Below are 24,847 nucleotides of genomic sequence, written 5' to 3' on the forward strand. Positions count from 1 at the left end.
TTTAGACAGCTCTTAGAGACCTGGCTATTTCCCATACTGCAAAAGGACCAGGTCGGTTTGGTGTCTGGAGTTTAGACACAACCCTTCACACACCGGCTTTAAAATGGTCGCTCTGCGCGTCGCGCCCCGCCTATTTATACCGTCTCGCATCCTCCTTCCCACAATGCACCCTGTCTCCCAGGAGGTGGAGGACCAAGATGGCCGCCGTTATTTTTTTCCTCCCCATTATTATTATTATTATTATTTTTTTTTTTTATGGGCGGGAACAGTGGGAGTACTGGGAGGAGTCTGGAGTAAAGGAGGCTGAACCTAGGCCTGTGCCCGGGCATCCCTGTCCATATGGTGGATGCTAGAATGGAATTGTTAGAAGGAGGTTTGTGACGTCGCTGGTCACCTGCTCTTTCATGGTCACATGACCAAAAGTGGGCAGTGCTGGCAAACACCGACTGCGAGAGCTTGTGGAAGGAGGAGGGGCTGTGTTCCCGCAAGCTCCTGCAGTCGGTGTTTGCCAGCACTGCCCACTCTTGGTCATGTGACCATGAAGGAGCAGGTGACCAGTGACGTCACAACCCTCCTCCGGAGAGACTGGCAGGAAGACTGCGGGGACAGGCGGCAGCGGTGCCAGGAGGTCAGTCCGTGCTATGTTCTCTCCTCAGGTGACATGTTATATGTAAGGCCAGGGGTAGGACATGTATGTATATTGTATGTCCGGAGATACAGGTGACATACTACTGGTAGGTGGAAATTTGCAGGTGGCATGTTCTGGCTCCATGGGTTTGGATATGTGTCATGTATGTAACCAGTCCGTGTGTGGAGACATGAGAAGCGCATGTAATGAGTCTGAGGGGTTAGGACACGTTACATGGATGTGCTCCATAGGACATGTAATATGTATGTACATTCTGTATTGAGGAGCTGTAGGTGACTTGTCACATGTATGTAATCACCATGTATGCACAGGTTAGGTCATGTTCTCCTTCCTAAGTCCTCAGGTACATGGGTTGGGACATGTACTGTGTATGTATGGAGGGATAGGTGACATATATGTATGAGCTTAGGTGATATGTTATATATGTGCTTAGTGCACAGGTGATGAGATATCATATGTACGTGCTAGTTCTCTAGGTGACATCTACAACTCTGTTTATGTGAAGTGACAGATTACATATATGTTCTCAGTCACTGCATATACGATGTCATGTATGTGCTGAGTACACGGAATAGGACATGTTCTAACTATGTACATAAGTGATTAGTCCATTGATAGTTACAGGTGGTAGTGCCTGCGGAGTGACATGTGCTGGTCACCTGCCCGCTCCCCGTACCTGTAGACTGTCCTGCGTGATCAGTAATACATTACACGGTCATACATGTAGTGCAGACACCAGCCTAATGGGTGGCTGCATTCTTTAATCCGGCATTTAATAATCCAGAATGTCTGATAATCCACCACCTTCTGCACAGAAGCGCCATATTGTGTGATCTGTCACAGGACCTGGTGCAAGAGGCTGAGCAAAGTGTGAACAGGTCTCTCCCATACGAGTTCATGTATTTCTCATAATCCAGAATATCTGGTTCTCCTGCACCTATCAGCTCTGGTGCTGACCCCATGCTGTAGGTTGAAGCTTTCTTTCCCGTGTCCCATCAGGCCGGGCGCCGACCTCACCAGCTGTAGGCTTAGTGCCGGGCGCCGACCTCACCAGCTGTAGGCTTAGTGCCGGGCGCCGACCTCACCAGCTGTAGGCTTAGTGCCGGGCGCCGACCTCACCAGCTGTAGGCCTAGTGCCGGGCGCCGACCTCACCAGCTGTAGGCCTCGGGCCGGGGCGCCGAGCTCACCAGCTGTAGGCCTCGGGCCGGGGCGCCGAGCTCACCAGCTGTAGGCCTCGAGCCGGGGCGCCGACCTCACCAGCTGTAGGCCTGGGGCCGGGGCGCCGAGCTCACCAGCTGTAGGCCTGGGGCCGGGGCGCCGAGCTCGCCAGCTGTAGGCCTGGGGCCGGGGCGCCGAGCTCGCCAGCTGTAGGCCTGGGGCCGGGGCGCCGAGCTCGCCAGCTGTAGGCCTGGGGCCGGGGCGCCGAGCTCGCCAGCTGTAGGCCTGGGGCCGGGGCGCCGAGCTCGCCAGCTGTAGGCCTGGGGCCGGGGCGCCGAGCTCGCCAGCTGTAGGCCTGGGGCCGGGGCGCCGAGCTCGCCAGCTGTAGGCCTGGGGCCGGGGCGCCGAGCTCGCCAGCTGTAGGCCTGGGGCCGGGGCGCCGAGCTCACCAGCTGTAGGCCTGGGGCCGGGGCGCCGAGCTCACCAGCTGTAGGCCTGGGGCCGGGGCGCCGAGCTCACCAGCTGTAGGCCTGGGGCCGGGGCGCCGAGCTCACCAGCTGTAGGCCTGGGGCCGGGGCGCCGAGCTCACCAGCTGTAGGCCTCGGGCCGGGGCGCCGAGCTCACCAGCTGTAGGCCTCGGGCCGGGGCGCCGAGCTCACCAGCTGTAGGCCTCGGGCCGGGGCGCCGAGCTCACCAGCTGTAGGCCTCGGGCCGGGGCGCCGAGCTCACCAGCTGTAGGCCTCGGGCCGGGGCGCCGAGCTCACCAGCTGTAGGCCTCGGGCCGGGGCGCCGAGCTCACCAGCTGTAGGCCTCGGGCCGGGGCGCCGAGCTCACCAGCTGTAGGCCTCGGGCCGGGGCGCCGAGCTCACCAGCTCTAGGCATACCAAAACTTAGAATTCGATTTCGATACCCTAAAAAAAAGTATTGCGATACTCAATGCCATTTGATACCATGCGAAAGAAAAATAAAATGCCAAATCTGTGTGCAATCCACATTTTTGGGAAAGTCCAGCATATAACAGAACAGTCCTATCTTATTTTGTGAGGGGACAAGGTGACAAAAAATGGCGAATTGCTTTTTTTTCATTTTTCTGTTACGGCGTTCACCGCATAGGAGATATTTTTCAATAGTTCAGTCTTTTTTGGATGCGACAATAAGTAAAATGTTAATTTTTTTTATTGTTTTATATATTTCTATATGTAAAATTGGGAAAGGGGGGTTATTAAAACTTTTAATATTTTGGTGTTTTTCAACTTTTTAGATCCCTTGTCCTATTCACCCTAATAAAGCTTTATTATGGTGAATAGGACTTAACATTCTCCCTGCTGCCCTGTGCATAGTACACAGTAGAGCAGCAGGGAGCTTACCATGGCAGCCAGGGCTTCAGTAGCATCCGGGCTGCCATGGTAATCGATCAGAGCCCTGCGATTTCACCGCAATGACTGAGAACGGCGATCTCGACTAACCCCTCAACCACCTCTGCGGCGCTCCATACATTTGCATTTAGGGGTTAATTATTTTCATTGATGGCGCAGTGGCAGCTTCACAGTTCCCTCCCATTAATGTTTTAATTGGTGTCAGTGGCGGCCGTCTTACAGGCACCGGGCGGGGCGCTGACCTCTCCAGCTGTGGGCATCGGGCCGGGGCGCTGACCTCTCCAGCTGTGGGCATCGGGCCGGGGCGCTGACCTCTCCAGCTGTGGGCATCGGGCCGGGGCGCTGACCTCTCCAGCTGTGGGCATCGGGCCGGGGCGCTGACCTCTCCAGCTGTGGGCATCGGGCCGGGGCGCTGACCTCTCCAGCTGTGGGCAGCACCTCTTGCTGGCGAGCGCTCAGTCTCTGTTCTCACAGCCCCTCACATATATACAGTAGCTATGTTGTTCCTATCTACAATGGGAAGGGGAAAGCAACAGGAAAGACGGGGGGGGGCAGTGTTTCCTTGCATTGAAATCCCTTGAAGGGGTCTTCGAGTCTAGATAACGCATTTTCATAGAGCTTATTGGGAAATTCTCACTCGCTGTTTTACCACTGCTTGGCCCTGTCAATTAAAGCCATGAGGGAGGGACTGGACACAGAAAGGAGTGGAGCTTCAGTGCAACAAGAGCAATGGTGACGCCCTCATTGCACCAACAACCTACTTTGCATATTGAGAAAATGTCGTAACTCTGAAATGGAGCCTCGGATCAACAAAAGAAAAAGAGCATCATCCACACAAAAGAAAAACAGCGTGATCCACCGCTATGTGTCTGTGCAAACAGTTTGATAGGGAGGTAGCTGCTGACAGATTCCCTTCAAATTTATTTATATATTTTTTTTTAACAGAAGGGTGTGGGGGTTCCCTTCTAGAGGTCCTGCCCTGTTTTACGGGCATAGTGCAGTGCTTCATTTTCCCTGTGGTGGTGCTAACATAGGGAGTGTTCAAAGCAGGTAACCCCTTTAAAGGGCATCTGTCAGCAGTTTTGTACCTATGACACTGGCTGACCTGTTACATGTGCACTTGGCAGCTGAAGGCATCTGTGTTGGTCCAATGTTCTTATCTGTCCACATTGCTGAGAAAAAGAATGTTTTATTATATGCAAATGACCCCCTAGGAGCAATGGGGGCGTTACCATTACACCTAGAGGCTCTGCTCTCTCTGCAACTGCCGCCCCCTCTGCTCTTTGATAGGACCAGGCAGTAAAAACATCTTCACGCCTGGCTATGACAATGAATGTGCAGAGGGCGCAGCAGTTGCAGAGAGAGCAGAGCCTCCAGGTGTAACGGCAACGCCCCCGTTGCTCCTAGAGGCTCATTTGCATATATTAAATCTTAATTTTTCTCAGCAATGAGGACATATATGAACATGGGACTAAGGCCTCATGCGCACGACCGTTGTTTGGGTCCCCATCCGAGCCGCCGTTTTGGCGGCTCTGATGCGGACTCATTCATTTCAATGGGGCCGCAAAAGATGCGGACAGCACTCCGCGTGCTGTCCACATCCGTGGCTCTGTTCCGCGGCCCTGCAAAAAAATATAACATGTCCCTTCTGTTTTTTGCAGATCCGCGGCTTGCGGACCGTAAAAAAACGGCGCGGTCGTGTGCATGAGGCCTCACACAGATGTTTTCAGCTGTCAAGTGCACATGTAACAGGTCAGCCAGTACCGTACCGGCGCCTCTTCATTACTCCGGCGGACCCGGTCCTGGGGCCATTAAGACCGGCGTCTCACGCAGTGTAACACATCTCCGTCGCATAGAGTTGATCAGGTTGTTGATTGTGGCCTGTGGAATGTTGGTCCATTCCTCTTCAATAGCTGTGCGAAGTTGCAGAACATTGGCAGGAACTGGAACACGCTGTTGTATACGCCAATCCAGAGCATCCCAAACATGGTTACACGTGGTCTGCGGTTGTGAGGCCGGTTGGATGTACTGCCAAATTCTCTGAAACGCCTTTGAAGACTGCTTATGGTAGAGAAATGAACATTCATTGCACGGCCAACAGCTCTGGTAGACATTCCTGCAGTCAGCATGCCAATTGCACGCTCACTCAAACGTTGCGACATCTGTGGCATTGTGCTGTGTGATCAAACTGCACATTTAAGGCTACTTTCACACTTGTGGCAGAGAGATCCGGCAAGCAGTTCCATCGCCGGAACTGCCTGCCGGATCAGGCAAAATGTATGGCAAGTGATGGCATTAGGGCTCTTTCACGCTTGCGTTCTTTTCTTCCGGCATAGAGTTCCGTCGTCGGGGCTCTATGCCGGAAGAATCCTGATCAGTTTTATCCTAATGCATTCTGAATGGAGAGAAATCCGTTCAGGATGCATCAGGATGTCTTCAGTTCCGGACCGGAACGTTTTTTGGCCGGAGAAAATACCGCAGCATGCTGCGCTTTTTGCTCCGGCGAAAAATCCTGAACACTTGCCGCAAGGCCGGATCCGGAATTAATGCCCATTGAAAGGCATTAATCCGGATCCGGCCTTAAGCTAAACGTCGTTTCGGCGCATTGCCGGATCCGACGTTTAGCTTTTTCTGAATGGTTACCATGGCTGCCAGGACTTTAGCGTCTTGGCAGCCATGGTAACCAAAGTGTAGCGGGAATCGGGGGAGCAGCATACTTACCGTCCGTGCGGCTCCCCGGGCGCTCCAGAGTGACGTCAGGGCGCCCCACGCGCATGGATGACGTGATCACATGGACACGTCATCCATGCGCATGGGGCGCCCTGACGTCATTCTGGAGCGGATCCGGCATTCAGGCAAGTCTTCAGTTTTTTTTGCCGGAGATAAAACCGTAGCATGCTGCGGTTTTCTCTTTTGCCTGATCAGTCATTAGACTGAACGGATTACTCTCCATTCAGAATGCATGGGGATAAAACTGATCAGTTCTTTTCCGGTAATGAGCCCCTGTGACGGAGCTCTACACCTGTGCAATATTCATGCTGTCTAATCAGCACCTTGATATGCCACACCTGTGAGGTGGGATAGATTATCTCGGCAAAGGAGAAGTGCTCGCTCACAGATTTAGGCCTCGTGCACACGACCGTGCCATTTTTTGCAGTCCGTAAACCGCGGATCCGCAAAAAACGGAAGCCGTCCGTGTTGCCTTCCGCAATGAATGTAACGGGCGCCAGCAATATAAATGCCTATTCTTATCCGCAAGGCGCGGACAAGAATAGGACATGTTATATTTTTTTTGCGGGGCCGTGGAACGGAGCCACGGATGCGGACAGCACACGGAGTGCTGTCCGCATCTTTTGCGGCCCCATTGAAGTAAATGGGTCCGCGGCTCGGATGCGGACCCAAACAACTGCCTTGTGCATGAGGCCTTAGACAGATTTGAGAGTAATGGGTCTTTTGTGCATGTATAAAATGTTTCAGATCTTTGAGTTCCGCTCATGCAAAATGGGAGCAAAACCGAAAGTGTTGCGTTTATATTTTTGTTCAGTGTATAATGGGGTCTGGCAGAGATTCGGCTGCTATCTGGCAAAAATGGTGAGAAGCAGCCGGATAGAAATAGCTGCAGTTTTTGTTCCGCCGATTCCCGACATTCTGTGCCGGATCTTGCTGCTGGATCACGATGCCAGTGATGTGAAACTAGCCTAAAGCCTATCACAGATATGTACTTTCTGTGGTCTCCGAGCACACCTATCCATTGACTTCAATGTTTGGTCTTCCACTGTCCGAGATGACACCATTATTGTGGATTTCTCTCATACATTATAGTCTGTGAAAACCACGGACACAACACCGGTACCATCCGTGTTACGTCCACCGCTAGCCTGTGCTGTGGAAATTAATTTTCAGCCTGACGGTGTCTGTTGGATACGCATAATACACGGAGGGCTTTAAATGGACGCACAGACCAGACACGGATCCTTCATGGATGAACCCCTGACCGTCTTGTCACAGATGTCATCACGGACGTGTAAATGAGGCCTAACCGTCTTGGACCCCTCCAACCTATCCTCAACTCTGCTGCCCGGGTAATCCACCTGTCCCCTCGTTTCTCCTCTGCCAATCCCTTCATGGCTTCCTACTGCGCAGCAAAGTCAGTGCAAAATGCTAACAACTACATACATGGCCGCCCACAACCTGTCCCTCCTTATTAGGGCTCATTCAGACGGCCGTATGCTGTCCGCAAAAATACTGAATGCTATCTGTTTTTTTGCGGATCCGCAAAAAAACGGATCTGCAAAAAAACGGATAGAATTCAGTATTTTTGCGGACCCATAGACTTCAATGGGGCCATGTCCTGATTTTCACGGACAAGTATAGGACATGTTTCATTTTTTTTTTTGCGGATCCGCAAAAAAAACGGATAGCATTCAGTATTTTTGCGGACAGCATACGGCCGTCTGAATGAGCCCTTACTCTGACCTGCTTTCCCGATACATCCCTACACGTAATCCCCGATCCTCACAGGACCTCCTCCTCTTGTCTGTTCTTCACACAGTCGTCTACATGATTTCTCATGTGCATCCCACCGACTCTGGAACTCCTTACCCCAGTACATCAGACTCTCCAACCCAACATCCAAACCCACCTCCTGTAATGAGCAGCTTCTACCCTCACCTACCGTCTCTCTCCCTTGTAGATTATACGGCCTGGCGGGCAGGGTATGGTAATAAGTTTATGCCTATTGCACTTGTTTTATATTATGTATGTGTAAACCTCTCCATGGAATGACTGTAATGGTACTTAAAGGGGTTATCCAATTTCACGAACAGCCATCCCCCCAATGTGTCAGGACCCTCACAGGTAATATACTTAACCCGCTGCTGCTTCTCTCTGTACACGGATAATAATATCCGGTGTCTTTGGAGCCGCCAATGGCAGACGGGGATGAGCCTCCCTAGCGTCACCCGCAATGCTAGGGAGGCTTGTCCCCATTCCCGCCTGCCATTGGCTGCTCCCCCCGACCCCGGATGTTTTTTCATCAGTGTACAGGAAGAAGCGGGGACCAGGAGCGGGGTAAGTATATTACCTGTGAGGGCCCGGCACATGGGGGGATGTCTGTTTGTGAAATTGAATAACCCCTTTAAAGGGAATAGTCACACTGAACATGGTGTCTGATCTGCCGGCAGCAGGTTATAGAGCTGGAGGAGCTGAGCAGATTGATACATGGGAAAATATTATATTTCATGCATTTGTATCTCTGCTCATTCTGGGCTTTGAAGTCAAGGAGACGGTCCTATCAGTGATGACGGCCTTCCCTCTATGACTGTGTAGACAGAGAAAGCTGTCAATCACGGATAGGACCGCCTCCTGGACTTCAAATAATTTATTACGTTTTACTGAATATTTTCCCATACAACTATATAGTAGTCTGCTCAGCTCCTCCTGCTCTAGAACATGCTGTCTGCAGGTTATACTGCATTTTGGGGGGGGGATAGGTTTCCTTTAAAAAAATATGCAACAATCCTCGTCGCAGAGTCCTGGGAGCGCTGACGCCGGGTCCCTCCACCATGGATCAGGCAGTGATGATGAGCGTGGAGAAAACCCGGTAATGATTTATTAGACATGCACTTGTCCTGCGGTACGTTAAGAGAGGAATGAAAGTTATATTCAATGTCCTAGAGCAAGGCGCCAGCAATGTCTGCCTGGGCTTCACAAGAAACCTGACTGCTGCTATTAAATCATTGTAATGAATCAGCTGTGCCGTCGGTATCCGCATCGTGCGCTCTGCAGAGCTGGCCGTACAGTATAGAGCCGGCACCACTGAGGTCGGCATCTATAGGAGACGGGCACACATGGAACCTACTTACCGCTGCAGGACCGCAGTCATGTGCTACTCATGCCGTTGTGGCCGCAGCCGGCGTGGGACCGGGCCGCTTCCTGGTCCTTCGGGGACTGGAAACAGCTGGGAAAGGATCAGCACCAAGACCACGGACAGGTAGGGGGGGGGGTTGTCATTTTATGGTCAAGGGTAAGACCGTAAAGGTTGTCTGCTCCGAGGCTGAGCAAGTCTGGGAATATGTAAGTGAACAGATGATACTTACCTGCTTCGGTCCTCCGTGCTGGCTCCTGCGTCTCCATCTTCCAGTCATTGGCATGGCCGCCAGATCCTGTTTAGCCAACCACTGGCTTAAAGGGTATGTGCAGTCAGTATACATTGATGGCCGATAGGTCATCAATATTCGATTGGTGGGGTCTGACACCCAGCTGTTTGAAGAGGAGGCGGCGAAGCGTGCAAGCGTTTTTCCTGTTCATTACATTGCTAGTCGTCGTAAAAGTCATCAGTATCTGATCGTGGGGGTCTGACACCCAAGACTGCCGCCGATCAGATGTTTTTCGGAAGGCGCTGGCAATCGCAGTAGCGCCGTAGCCTTCTCTCAGCTTTTCCTAGGACATTGAGTACACGTTCATTGGTCCTGTGGCCGAGGAGCAGCTCGGCTCCTTAGGGGCTGAGCTCCAATACCAAGCACAGCCACTATGCAATGTATGGCGCTGTGCTTGGTGAGAAGGCCACGGGCTCCTCAAACAGGTGATCGGCAGTGATCCCGGGTGTCGGACCCCCACCGATCACATACTGAAGACCTGTCCGGAGGACATCAATATTAAAATCTTGGAAGGCCCTTTTAACCGGGCCATCTTGTCTATGGAAGGAGCTGCAGTAAAGTATCGTCGTAGCCTCTTGTTTCCTCCATTACGCACATTGTAACAGGAGTGTACAGGCGATGTGGTGATTAGGACACCTGTGAGTCACTGTGATCTCTTCTAGAGTCAGGGAAAGGGGTGTATTTGTAGCTCCAGTAACTAACCAGAAATACAGCAATGTTGACAGTGATTTATACTGGGGTTACAGGTTTTCTGTGGTATTGCTTTAATTCCAGTGGCTCTACAAGAAATCGCAGTCTACGTGACATCCCTTTACTCTGCTTCTGTACAGTACTGTAAAAACACTACTGCACCCAACAGGATCCACGTCATCACTAATTCCCTAATACATGCTGTAAAATAGATGTGTACTTCATCATTAGAGAGGATCTGTCAGCTCTCCTGTGCGGTGTAGTATAGAGGATCTGTCAGCTCTGCTGTGTGGTGTAGTATAGAGGATCTGTCGGCTCTGCTGTGTGGTGTAGTATGGAGGATCTGTCAGCTCTGCTGTATGGTGTAGTATAGAGGATCTGTCAGCTCTGCTGTGCGGTGTAGTATAGAGGATCTGTCAGCTCTGCTGTGCGGTGTAGTATAGAGGATCTGTCGGCTCTGCTGTGTGGTGTAGTATAGAGGATCTGTCGGCTCTGCTGTGTGGTGTAGTATAGAGGATCTGTCGGCTCTGCTGTGTGGTGTAGTATAGAGGATCTGTCGGCTCTCCTGTGTGGTGTAGTATAGAGGATCTGTCGGCTCTCCTGTGTGGTGTAGTATAGAGGATCTGTCGGCTCTGCTGTGTGGTGTAGTATAGAGGATCTGTCGGCTCTGCTGTGTGGTGTAGTATAGAGGATCTGTCGGCTCTGCTGTGTGGTGTAGTATAGAGGATCTGTCGGCTCTGCTGTGTGGTGTAGTATAGAGGATCTGTCGGCTCTGCTGTGTGGTGTAGTATAGAGGATCTGTCGGCTCTGCTGTGCGGTGTAGTATAGAGGATCTGTCGGCTCTGCTGTGTGGTGTAGTATAGAGGATCTGTCGGCTCTGCTGTGTGGTGTAGTATAGAGGATCTGTCGGCTCTGCTGTGTGGTGTAGTGTAGAGGATCTGTCGACAAGTTCTCCTATAAATAAAATCTCCATAGAGAATTGGGGCAAGTGAAGTATAAATATAGGAGGTTACGTAGGCCTTGAAGATCCTCTGGACGTCGGACTGAATCCTACATGAAGACTATTTGGCTGACGTCAGCTATTCCAGAAGTGATGTCTTTGGTTGCAGGACCAGGACCTGTCTCCATGGTTCTGGCGGTCCTATCCACTTCCTCCCTAACTGACGGACGACATGTATAAACATTTGTATAGTGGAATCTGTCGCTTTATTACGGCTACTTTGAAGCATTCTGTTGGTTTCCCTTTTCTTCCGATCTGTCCCTGGAGGTATCGGGTGTTTCCTTGCACGCAGCAGGATTTGTGGCTAAAACCTGAGAAGAGTCACATGATCTCGGTCCGTGAAGCACGCGCCGCGCAATGGCTGCGTTTCCTGAACCGGACACTGCTCCTCGGACGAACATTCGCCCTGTGAAAGTGGTGTTGCCCGTCCCGTCCGTCCCGCTGTGGTCTCTGGCGTAGATCAGGCTGCAGTGCACTATGACACACATCTGGGAACCAACCTTTCTTGTTTTACATCCTGACATTCGCTCGGCAGCGCTATCAGCCCATCTTACGCTCTGAGGAGTTCATTGCGTCTTACTTAATCGTTTTATAGATATACCTGTGATCACGTGAAGATTTTAATGTGGATTTCACTCTTCTACTTTTAAAGGAGTGAAATCTGCACTAAAAATCTGCAGACCGGAGCATAAGTAGAAAACCCGAGATCCTCCAGCCACAACTCTCCCCGGCTCCATTCTCCTTGTAGGTGCGGGTCCCTGCACCTGCACCTATCAGATATCGCCTAGCGATATGCCCCCATTGTCTAAGATGGGATAACCCCTTTAAGGCTACTTAAATACCGGATCTGTCTCTCCGGTGTCATCTGGAAAAACGGATTCGGGTTTTTCTTTTTTCACATTTTTAAAGGTCTGCCCATGCGCAGACTGCAAAACCGGATCCGTCAATGCGGCAATTTCCTGAACACTTGGTACCGGATCTGGCATTAATACATTTCAATTTGCATGCTGCAGTATTTTCTCCGGCCAAATACCGTAAAAGGGACGGAATGGAAGATATCCTGATGCGTACTGAACGGATTGTTTTCCATTCAGATTGCCTTAGGATAAAACGGATGCGTTTTTTTTCCAGTATTGAGCCCCTAGGACGGAACTCGGTGCCGGAAAACTATTGTGAAAGTACCCTAAGTAGAGTTAACCTTTTTATAAGATGTGTGGATATAGGGCCTGGTGTCTAAGGGGGCCGATAGCCTTAGGGCTCATGCACACGATTGTATGTATTTTGCGGTCCGCAGAACACGGATCCGCAAAAAATGTGGATGACATCCGTGTGCATTTCATATTTTGCAGAACGAAACAGCTGGCCCCTAATAGAACAGTCCTATCCTTGTCCGTAATGCGGACAATAATAGGACATGTTCTATTTCTTTGCGGAATGGACACGCGGAGTAACTTTATTTGTTTTGTTTTTTTGCAGACCCATTGAAATGTATAGTTCCGCATACGGTCCGCAAAAAAAGGAATGGACACAGAAAGAAAATACGTTTGTGTGCATGAGCCCTTACTAACATATAAGGCGCCACCTGGTTCACCCATTGGGGAAATTGTAGATCGGCGGGATCCTAGTTCCTCTTCCGCCGCTCGATGGCGTGGTTTTTATCACTATGCGTCACTAGCTTTGTGGTCGTGAAGGGGTTACTCGCACGTTGCTAAATGCACAATCTGCTTACAGCTTGGAATTGCAAATGAAGGGCTGCCATGGGTTCACATAATGTGTTTTTTATGGAAACTAAAGCACGGAGGCAGAATGTGCTGCTTACCCGTGGAGCGAGAGCAGGCGTTCCCATGAGATCTCTAATTATAGCGTGTCTGGGGTATAGGATCTGTATCTACGATGCGCATACATTTCTCGCATTCATCAGTGTTTTCTAGGAGTGTTAATTGGTACACGGCTTATGCAGTAGTCAGGGTGGAACAAACCAGGATGCATACAAAATATATCCTTACAGAGCGGTATTAATAACCCTGGCCGTTCTCCGCTTTCTGCTCCCAGTGCACATGATTTGCAGGCTTTCTGGTTCCCGTCCTCCATATTGTTATACTACGTGACCGTGTGCATTCTAGTTTCTGCTTCCTGTTGCTTTGTGGGAAGAACCTAAAACCAGTATGTGTACTGTACAGCGCCAGTCTCTTGTATAGCAGTGGACTACAACTCTCAGCATGTTTTGCCAGAGAATTCTGCGAGGTTTAATGCACTACAACTCCCAACTACAGAGCACTTGCATCTACAGAAGGGGCCATGAGAGACCTGGAGCAGTTGTCCGAGAGGGCAGGCGAATCCACACGCGTAGAAATGTTTGGATAGCCCGTAAAGGGGTTGTCCCACGAAAAATATAATACTTTTTTCAAACCAACACCTGGATCCCAATACTTTTGTAATTGCACTTAATTAAAAATTCTATAAAATGTATCTGTATAGCGCCACCTGCTGTTTGTTCTTTTTCTTATTTCTTTGTCCGGTTCACTGAGATGGCCGCACATGCTCAGTTTAATCCTTAAACTGCGTCCTGAGCTGTGATTGGGAGAGCTGAGACACGCCCCCAGAGTTGATAGGGAGAGCATGGACACGCCCCATTAGCTGCAGCAGAGAAGACACTCCCCTTGAGCTGTCAGCTTGATATAAATCTAGCGGAGCAATGAATGGGGAGATCTCTGGATCCATGTGCAGTCCAGGGCTGGTTCTAGCTTTGTCAGAAAGAGATCGTCATGTTCTATATGAGGTCTGATTTTAATTTTTTACATTAATCATGGCGTAACCCCTTTAAAGCATCACAAATTTTTCAGAAAACTTTTGATATGTCATAGAAACATAGTTTAGATCAGTGGTGGTCTGAGTGCTGAGAACCCCACCGATCTCTAGAATGAGCGGAGAGAAGCTCTGCAAATGGCGTGCTCTCTTACCTCGCTGCAGGAGATGGTCTCCATAGAAGTCTATGGGCCATCTCCATCCTCAGCAGTAAGGAGAGAGAGATATGTATGTCCGATGTATTGGAGGCCATTTGGCACCAGGAGAGGTAGAGAGTGGGCTCAGCATGCATGTTGGTTCCTGCGTTCCTGGATTTAATGGAGGCCGTTATGGCACCAAAAATGATAAAAAGCAGGGTGGACCCAGCATGTACGTGGAACCTGCACTCCCTGAATTTTATGGTGGCCATTTTGGCACATAACAGGTAGGATTTAGTGTTAGGTTCCCGTCTGATAGAGATCGCCTTGACGTTTGGCAGACGGGCCCAAATAATGTTGTACAAAATGAAGAATGTATTTGCCAAGAATCTCAAATTTGCTAAATAAGCGCAGCATTAGCACCAGAATGTTTTCCATAATTATGGCATTATTATTGGTCTCGGCACTCGGAGCCCTCCCGATCACAACTTTTTATGTCTCCATGAAACATAATAAGTTTTGTGGAATGTTAGTGATGCTTTTAATTGTTATATCTCCAGTTATAGGAAACTGGTAATTGATTGATGGGGTGTGGGAGCAGTGACATCCCCCCGGCAGTCACAGACCACCTTGCCCCTTTGGCTTATTTTGTCTTAATTCTGGCGAGGTAAAAGTGGATTATTTACTATCATTACAGTCTACGGCTTTCTCCACCTCTCATACATAAAGGCGAAGGAAGCCGGACAGGGCAGATTGGGAACTTAAAGCGCCTTGAGAAGAAAAAAAACTTAAAGTGGTCCCAAGTTGTACTGCCATCAGAACCAGATACCACGGTGCAGCACAATATACTGCCCCAGCAGAACCAGATACCACGGTGCAGCACAATATCCTGCCCCAGCAGAACCAGATACCACGGTGCAGCACAATATCCTGCCCCAGCAGAACCAGATACCACGGTGCAGCACAATATACTGCCCCAGCAGAACCAGATACCACGGTGCAGCACAATATACTGCCCCAGCAGAACCAGATACCACGGTGCAGCACAATATACTGCCCCAGCAGAACCAGATACCACGGTGCAGCACAATATACTGCCCCAGCAGAACCAGATACCACGGTGCAGCACAATATACTGCCCCAGCAGAACCAGATACCACGGTGCAGCACAAGAACCAGATACCACGGTGCAGCACAATATACTGCCCCAGCAGAACCAGATACCACGGTGCAGCACAATATACTGCCCCAGCAGAACCAGATACCACGGTGCAGCACAATATACTGCCCCAGCAGAACCAGATACCACGGTGCAGCACAATATACTGCCCCAGCAGAACCAGATACCACGGTGCAGCACAATATACTGCCCCAGCAGAACCAGATACCACGGTGCAGCACAATATACTGCCCCAGCAGAACCAGATACCACGGTGCAGCACAATATACTGCCCCAGCAGAACCAGATACCACGGTGCAGCACAATATACTGCCCCAGCAGAACCAGATACCACGGTGCAGCACAATATACTGCCCCAGCAAAACCAGATACACTTTGCCAGATTTGATAGGTCCCTGGGACTGGTAATGCCCTATACGCGGGCACGGTTTTTCTTCTACTTGCAGCTGCTTCTATGTGCAAACATTAGATGTTGTGTTGCTCACGTGTAGGAGGGAGAACTAGAAGACATGTAATTTACTCCCCACGTTGGTTGTGATACCGGCTGACTCACTGTAGCTTCTTATTGTTCTCAGCACTGTTACGCCCAGAAGTTTCGTAAGAGAAAGCAAAAATATCATGTCCAAGACATCTAACCTAAACCTGCCCTCCACTATTGAAACCACTTAAAGGGGTATTCCGTGTGTGAGATGTTATCCCTTAGCCACAGGATAGAGGATAAGTACTGGATCGGTGGGCATCACTAGATCGGTGGCAGTCATACCACTGGGAACCCCCGATCATGAGGACAGGGATCCATACCCCTTGGAGGCCACCCCCCTTCCCAAAATGAATGGAGCATGCGCATTGCCTCTCTTGTTGCTTCTTTCATCTCTATGGCCGAGTACAGCGATCCGCTATTTGCGTAATTCCCATACAGATGAATGGAGAGTCGGTGTGCACTCCCAGCCAGTGGCTCCATTCATTTCGGGGGGCTTTGAGGGGGTACAGGATCCCTGTTCCCGTGATTGGTGAGGGTCTCCACCAATATCCTATTTGCACTGGTTTACTTTGCTGATAAATGCAAGACGCGCCGCCCTGTTCCCACCTCGCCCACTGGCGGTATAACATTATTAACTCAGATAATCCTAGCGGAAAATTCCATTATTCAAATTCTTCTACATTATTAACCTTCCCATTGTAATCTTTACTGCATGTGCTCAGACTACCAGAGGTGGCCCAAGTACCTTTGTCTGTGGATCTCCCGGCGCTTGCTCAATGGGTTTAGGCGGTGACGACCACATTCCTGAGCTCAGGGCAGTTGTCAGTGCTCAACAGGGGGGCAATAATGAGCACAAAAGGAAGATTATGAAATCTGCTTTTTTTTTCCTTAACACGTTTGCAGTATAAAAACTTTGTTCCAATAAACTTTTTGTAAAATTACTTACAACTTTCAAGATCTCTGCTTGCTGTCATTCACTGGATACCTTCACAGTTTACCCTCAGTGGATAAAAATCTATTATCTTTAAAGGGCATCTGTCATTTTTCAGACTGTAAAATTTCAGAAGTTTTGACTAGTGGGGTCTGGATGCCGAGACCCCCTACAAAAAAAAAAAAAGTTCTCAGCGGAGCGCTGTGCCCCTTCATTTGTGCTCGGTTCTCCCTGGAGATCGGAGCGAGCGGTAAATGGATTTGTAGGAAGTCTATAAGCTTTCTGTGGATTTATGCTCAGAATGTATTTTATTTCTGTGTCCCGTTCTGTTTATTTTGCGGACTGTATACGGAACCATTCAACTCAATGGGTCCGCAAAAAAAACTTAAGGTATTCTGTGTGCATTCCGTTTCCATATTTCCGTTCCACAAAAAAAATAAAACCTGTCCTATTATTGGCCGCATTGCGGACAAGGATAGGACTGTTCTATTAGGGGCCAGCTTTTCCGTTCGACAAAATACGGAATGCACACGGACGTCATCTGTATTTTTTGCGGATCCACAAAATACATATGGTCGTGTGCATGAGCCCTTACTTTCTGGAATTTCTTGGGGGGGGGGGGGGGGGGTCGTCTCAGAGCCCAGACCCTCGCTGATCAAAACTTCAGCCATGTCATAGTCGGTAAAAATGATAGTTGCCCCTTAAAGGGGTTGTCCGGGTTCAGAGCTGGACCCGGACATACCCATATTTTCACCTAAGCAGCCCCCTTGATGTTAGCATCGGAGCATCTCATGCTCCGATGCGCTCCCTTGCCCTGCGCTGGATCACGCAGGGCAAGGGCTCTTTTTTTGTTTACAATAACACACTGCCGGGCGGAAGCTTCCGCCCGGCAGTGTGTTCGGTGACGTCACCGGCTCTGATGGGCGTGCTGGCTAGGGCAGCGCTAAGGCCCGCCCATCAGTGTCACCGGGCTTCCTGGTACCCCATGGAGAGCCTGGTTCGTCACCGAAACTCCTGAAAATGCCTAAATTGCGCAGGGCAAAGGAGAGCATCTGAGCATGAACTGCTCCAATGCTCAAGTCGGGGGGCTGCCTGGGTGAAAATGGAGGGATGTCCGGGTTCAGCTCTGAACCTGGACAAACCCCTTTAAGACTGTTAATAAGTAGCGCCCCCCCAGCTGCGGGGTGTAGGTCTTCTGCCTTTTTCTTCTGGTTGGGTGCATCGGAACATGGTTTCCTAGTACCACCCAGTGTAATGACATGTTGCAGCACATGCATGAAGCTGACGGAGTGACTAGGGTGAGGTGGAGGATTGTGCTGAAGACGCCAAAAAATTTGGATACCAGCCCTTTATAAATCCTGGACCGGCCCTGGTGTCAGATTTGCTTCTAGGTATTATCAGAGTGATCAGTCATTGGTTAATTCCGGGTTACAATGACGTCTTGTCATAGATTGCTTTTATTCAAGGGGAGCTGTCGCCTCTCCTGAGATGTCTGCTTTATCCGTTACTTGCATCCCCCCCCCATGTAGTAACCATCTACGAACATCTGTTCTTATGACTGTACGTTGTGCCGCTCCTCTGTTATTCCTACCAGAAGCTTATGAATGAATTGCTGTTTCAAAGATTCTCTCAGGATGCGTTCAGGGTGCATTCACTAGAACTCGCAAAATTTCGCAAGCAAGTTCAGTGAGTTTAGTCTGCAATTGAGTTCAGTGTTTGAGTTGTTTCCCCGCACGGGTGCAATCAGTTTTGATGTGTTTTTCACGCACGTGAAAAAAAATAATATGAATAATTACATCTCCTAGCAACCATCAGTGAAAAACGCATTGCGTCTGGACCGCATCCAGGTTACATCCGGATGCAATGCGTTTTTCACTGAAGCCCCATTCACGTCTATGGGGCCAGGGCTGCGTGAAAAACGCAGAATATAGAACATTCTGCGTTTTTAACGCAACGCAGAACTGATGCGTGAAAAACAACGCTCATGTACACAGACCGGTCAGGATTCAGTGCGGGTGCCATGCATTCACGCATCGCAACGGCGCGGAAAACTCACTTGTGCGAAAGGGGCCTTAGCTTTCTAGTAGCAATAATAGAGGAATCGGTACAACTTAGTTATATGACAAGATTCTCCAGAATGATTATTTCACGCGGGTTAAAGTAAGTTACTAAGACGCACGTGAAGGGTGGCCGGGTTGTACAGAGACCCCTATGGGACCAGACAAGGGAGCCGCCTAAGCGCCACGGGAGTTGAATATTCAGATTTTATTTTCGTCACGTTTTCTGCAAGTGAAACCCACAAGTAAATCTGCTGCAAAAATCCCCCTGGTTTGGTGCAGATTTGCTGCCGCGGGTTACCCTATAAATTGGTGTGAAAATGATGCAGCAGTTCCTCTCACACTCGGACATTGATCTAGACTACAGGGATACGGGGGCACACTTTATGGCCGCCTCGTGTATCCATGCAGCAGATCACAGAGTAGGTGTATGTAGCATCAGGCCTGGTTTACACATTATATAGACGGGTATTGCTAAAGTCTCACTAGCTGAGTGGAGGTTTAGGCCTCATGCACACTGCTGTAAGCATGTCGCACTCCGCAAACCACGGAAGGTGTGTGTTGTGCCGTTTTGGAACCTTTTGTCTTCAGTAGGTCCGCTGTCCACATTTTGAGGACAAGTATAGAACATTTTCTGTCTTTTGCAGAATGGAGATCCCGATGCGGAAATCACCCGGAGGTCCTCCATGTGCTTTCCACATCCATATGTCTGCAACAAAATACGGCGTGTACACAGACCGCGTCCATCTTGTGCAGCTCTGCGGAGAGCAGAATGGTTGTGTGCATGAGGCCTTAGGCTACTTTCACACTGCCGTTTGGTGCGGATCCGTCATGGATCTGCACAAACACATCCGTTCAGATAATACAACCGTCTGCATCCGTTCAGAACAGATCCATTTGTATTATCTGTAACATAGCCAAGACGGATCCGTCTTGAACACCATTGAAAGTCAATGGGGGACGGATCCGTTTTTTATTGTGCCATATTGTCAGTGAAAACTGATCCGTCCCCATTGACTTACATTGTGTGTCAGGACGGATCCGTTTGGCTCAGTTTCGTCAGACGGACACCAAAACGTTGCAAGCATCGTTTTGGTGTCCGCCTCCAAAGCGGAATTGAGACTGAACTGATGCGTTCTGAGCGGATCCTTTTCCATTCAGAATGCATTAAGGGCAAAACTGATCCGTTTTGGACCGCTTGTGAGAGCCCTGAACGGATCTAACAAACGGAAACCAAAACGGCAGTGTGAAAGTCGCCTTAGATGGATGTCACTATGTCATAGCTGTACACGTGGCCGCCATGGATTATCTCCCAGAGACTTTCCAGCACTGACCAGTGATCGCTGATCCCACCAGACCCTATAAATCTATACTGGAATCGTTTAACCCTAGTATTGCTTTACGTATAAGTCTTATCTTCTGATATTTATGTGAATGCGCCGTTAGTGGCTTTTCTCATCCACATCTTCTCTTTGGGGATCCAGACTAAAGGGGCTAAAGATCGGACAACAACCCCAAGAACGGGGCGTCTGGTCCACCGTCCCTGGTGGCCCCTTTCCTTGGGGAGATCACCAGGAAAAACTGCTTCAGAGCAGAAGATTTTTTGCGGCATTTTTGTCCTGATCTGTTCGCCTGTGGACTTGCGTTTCCCTGGTCTCTGCAGACCTTTCCTCTGAGTCCATCCACATGCCGGAGGAACAGTCACTCTGCACTTGCTATGTTTTTGGCGGGGCCACTATGTCATCACATAAACCAGCCTCTTCCCACCCTCTACAAGAATGCAGCAGGCGACGTGCAAAGTCAAAGTCCCTGCAGAGTAATCACAAGGTCAGTCCTTAGTACCTTGCCTGGTCCCTGATTCTAGTGGACATTGGGTGCATTTTACAGATCAGTTGCTCCCATAAGTCCCTGAGTTGTCCTTATGTGTGGCCCAAAGTGACATGGTACTCTGCGTACACTCTTGCTGATTAATATGTCATTCATGGTGTCTGGAAAGCTGAGTGATACTCCCAGTTGCCTTGGTAATGACTACCATCCCTGTTAGGGTTGCAGGAGATTACAAAAACATGGCTGCTCTCCTCCAGAAACAGTGCCACGCTTGGTCATAGGCTGCATCTGGAATTGCAGCTCAGCCCTATTTACATGAATGGGGTAATGCCGTAATACCAGACACGTAGAGTGGCACTGTCTATGGAAGAGATCGGCCATTTTTTTGTTTGTCCTACGCAGGCGCTCTCACTAGGGAGAATGGAGTAAGTAGCTTAACCTTATGACAACAAGGATCGGACATGTTGAAATCCCGCAGCCTGCTCTTTCTCTCCCTCAGCATCCTGAGGATAGGTTATCAATATTTAAAGGGCATCTGTCAGCAGTTTTGTACCTATGACACTGGCTGACCTGTTACATGTGCACTTGGCAGCTGAAGGCCTCTGTGTTGGTCCCATGTTCATATGTGCCCGCTGAAGTATAAGGAAAAGTTTCTAGTCAGCAGTATTATAACAAGAGCTGCCTGTCTGTAGAAGGAACTGCTATTATTGTAATCAGAGCTGCAGCTATTCTCGTATGTATGCATGGATGTATATAAGGCCTGTATGACAAAACAATAAATAGAACTGTTACTGACATGTTCTCCAGACGTCTGTCTTCGGGGACAAAGGATGGAATCGAGGTGCATTGAGACGGAATATACTCTTTCACCCGCATTGCTGAGAAAAATGATGTCTTAAAATATGCTAATGAGCCTATTGGAGCAACGGGGGTGTTGCCGTTACACCTAGACACTCTGCTCTTTTTGCAGCTGCCACGCCCTCCCCACTTTGACAGGACCAGGCAGTGTAAACATCCTAATGTGTGGACCTTTCAATCAAAGTGGAGAGGGCGCAGCAGTTGCAGAAAGAGGAGAGCCTCCAGGTGTAACGGCAACGCCCCCATTGCTCCTAGAGGCTCATTTGCATAAATTAAAACTTTTATTTTTCTCAGCAATGCGGGCACATATGAACATGGGACCAACACAGATGTCTTCAGCTGCCAAGTGCACATGTAACTGGTCAGCCAGTGTCATAGATACAGATCTGCTGACGGATGCACTTTAATCCCCAGAAAACACGTCTAGGCTTTGTTGGCAATGCGGCTTTTGACATTGGAAATTTGGCAGATTCGGCAGCATAAAGCTTGCAGAGGCCGTGCAGAATCTCCCAATCTACCACTAGAGGGAGTTTACCGTATACAGTGTTTTCTAGTTGAGCTTATACACAGTTTGCGGTAATCTCCCCTTAGTGGTGAACTTTATAATGTAACTATGTTTACTCAGAAGCAGGGTGGATAAAAATCTATGATTTTTTTTTATTTAAAATGCTTTTTGAGGAAAATAATTTACCATCTAAAGGTTATTGAAATAAAGATTAGTTTTTTTAATTATGTAGAATAAGGCTGTACGTGGACTCCCATATTGTTGAATGGATTAGGCAGTGGCTGAGGGACAGACAACAGAGGGTTGTAGTCAATGGGGTATATTCAGACCATGGTCTTGTTACCAGTGGGGTACCTCAGGGATCTGTTCTGGGACCCATATTGTTTAATATCTTTATCAGCGAAATTGCAGAAGGCCTCGATGGTAAGGTGTGTCTTTTTGCTGATGACACAAAGATTTGTAACAGGGTTGATGTTCCTGGAGGGATACACCAAATGGAAAAGGATTTAGGAAAACTAGAGGAATGGTCAAAAATCTGGTAACTAAAATGTATTGTTGATAAGTGCAAGATAATGCACCTGGGGCGTAAAAACCCAAAAGCAGAATATAAAATCGGTGATACAATCCTTACCTCAGTATCTGAGGAAAGGGATTTAGGGGTCATTATTTCAGAAGACTTAAAGGTAGGCAGACCATGTCATAGAGCAGCAGGAAATGCTAGCAGAATGCTTGGGTGTATAGGGAGAGGAATTACCAGTAGAAAGAGGGAGGTGCTCATGCCGCTCTACAGAGCACTAGTGAGACCTCATTTGGAGTATTGTGCTCAGTACTGGAGACCATATCTCCAGAAGGATATAGATACTCTAGAGAGAGTTCAGAGAAGAGCTACTAAACTAGTACATGGATTGCAGGATAAAACTTACCAGGAAAGATTAAAGGGAATCTGTCACTAGCAATTTACCAATTTTTTTTTTTCACGAATCCATGTTTAACAAAGTACCTTATTTCCATATGTCTTGTTCTTTTGATTGTCAGTCTTGTCATTTCTACTAAAAATTGATTCTTATGATATGTAAATGACGCTGTAAGGAGCCCAGAGGGGCGTTATTCTTTCTCCACGGTGCCCAGGAACGCCCCTCTGAAGTGCCGTGCCCGCCGAAATTTGAAAACTAATAACGCCTCCAAGTTCATCTAAATCGCCTCCCAGAGGCGCGGCTAAGTGCTCAACACCCCCCCTCCTCAGCGCCGCGCTCTGCGGCAAACACCCTGATCCTCCTCTCGCCGGCATCCCAAATCCCGCGCAGGCGCAGTGCCGGCGATTGCCTGCGCTATGATAAGATGACTGACGGCACTGCGCCTGCGCGGGATTTGGGATGCCGGCGAGAGGAGGATCAGGGTGTTTGCCGCAGAGCGCGGCGCTGAGGAGGGGGGGTGTTGAGCACTTAGCCGCGCCTCTGGGAGGCGATTTAGATGAACTTGGAGGCGTTATTAGTTTTCAAATTTCGGCGGGCACGGCACTTCAGAGGGGCGTTCCTGGGCACCGTGGAGAAAGAATAACGCCCCTCTGGGCTCCTTACAGCGTCATTTACATATCGTAAGAATCAATTTTTTGTAGAAATGACAAGACTGACAATCAAAAGAACAAGACAGATGGAAAAAAGGTACTTTGTTAAACATGGATTCATGAAAAAAAAATTGGGGTAAATTGCTAGTGACAGATTCCCTTTAAAGGACCTTAACATGTATAGCTTGGAAGAAAGACGAGACAGAGGGGATATGATAGAAACTTTTAAATACATAAAGGGAATCAACAAGGTAAAAGGAGAGAATATTTAAAAGAAGAAAAACTGCTACAAGAGGACATAGTTTTAAATTAGAGGGGCAAAGGTTTAAAAGTAATATCAGGAAGTATTACTTCACTGAGAGAGTAGTGGATGCATGGAATAGCCTTCCTGCAGAAGTGGTAGCTGCAAATACAGTGAAGGAGTTTAAGCATGCATGGGATAGGCATAAGGCCATCCTTCATATAAGATAGGGCCAGGGGCTATCCATAGTATTCAGTATATTGGGCAGACTAGATGGGCCAAATGGTTCTTATCTGCCGACACATTCTATATGTGTAATTTTTTTGGTAAATAAATTCCATTAATCCATTCACAATGTCATGCTCTTCCAGAGGTTTTTGTAAGATTATTGGGCAGTTTCTCTGCCTACAAGATATTATCACAGATGCTTGGTTGACTTTTGCAGTTCTCAAAACTGAATTTGACTCAGCAGAGATCACATGCCTCTTCACAGCAAAAATGTTATAACATGAACAGAGTTGAGAAAAAGACCTTAATCCTAACTTCTACAAACCTATCAATGCAGAATCAACCTAATCAAACTAATATGAAAAGTTGTTATTCTAAAAATCTTCATCTACTTGCATATTATAAGTTATACCAGCAAGAATTAGTCTTTATGTAGAAAACTAGGATTTAAATCAAGCCTTACTAACTAGTGATTTAAATTGTGATTTAAATCAAATCCACGCTGCTCAGAAGGTTTGGAGCTGTGCTTCAGGAACATTAGAGCTATGATGATGTTTGGGGTCGCTGCCAGCTCTGCAGGAGAGGATGTGGAATTTCACAGCCTGATCGCTGCTCAGATAGATAATAGGGAAGAATTTCAATAATGCCCCGATTACAGGAATGTATTCATGTGCTGTAATTTATGGACAGAAATGACTTTGTGCCAGGTGTGAATATTAACCCTGTGATACCTACTTCTTCCGCCTGCTGCAGCGGTTTGGTGGCCGCTCCAGCCTATATAAGTAAAGGTTCATCCTCCTCTGCATAGGATACTGTTCCATACAGATAGAAGTGCAAGGAATTTGTAGATTTTGACTAAATATTTAGTTTAATGGGAGCCTGTCAGCAGTTTGGATCATACAAAAAATAGTAGGGACTAAACAGAGAGCAGGACAAACATACCATTTTGCAGAGCTTTTATTAGGAGTAGTGAAAAGATGAAGTTTTCTGCCAGTGCCCTC

The 24,847-nt window shown here is 48.6% G+C and overlaps 1 protein-coding gene across 4 annotated transcripts in view; it reads left to right on the forward strand.

Annotated features, from left to right (window-relative positions):
* The first annotated feature begins 325 nt into the window (after nt 1–325).
* The window catches only part of ITSN2 (intersectin 2), a 165,235-nt gene continuing 140,713 nt past the window's right edge, over nt 326–24,847 (forward strand). For 3 of the 4 annotated variants that reach the window (XM_040427429.1, XM_040427431.1, XM_040427433.1), the window contains exon 1: nt 326–628. The gene's annotated coding sequence lies outside the window, so the exon portion shown is untranslated. Of the gene's footprint in view, nt 629–20,378; nt 20,451–24,847 lie in introns of those variants that run through there. The other variant, XM_040427430.1, reaches the window with a different exon arrangement.

Source organism: Bufo bufo, chromosome 4 (genome assembly GCF_905171765.1).
Source record: "Bufo bufo chromosome 4, aBufBuf1.1, whole genome shotgun sequence".
In the NCBI taxonomy this organism is placed as follows: Eukaryota; Metazoa; Chordata; class Amphibia; order Anura; family Bufonidae; genus Bufo; species Bufo bufo.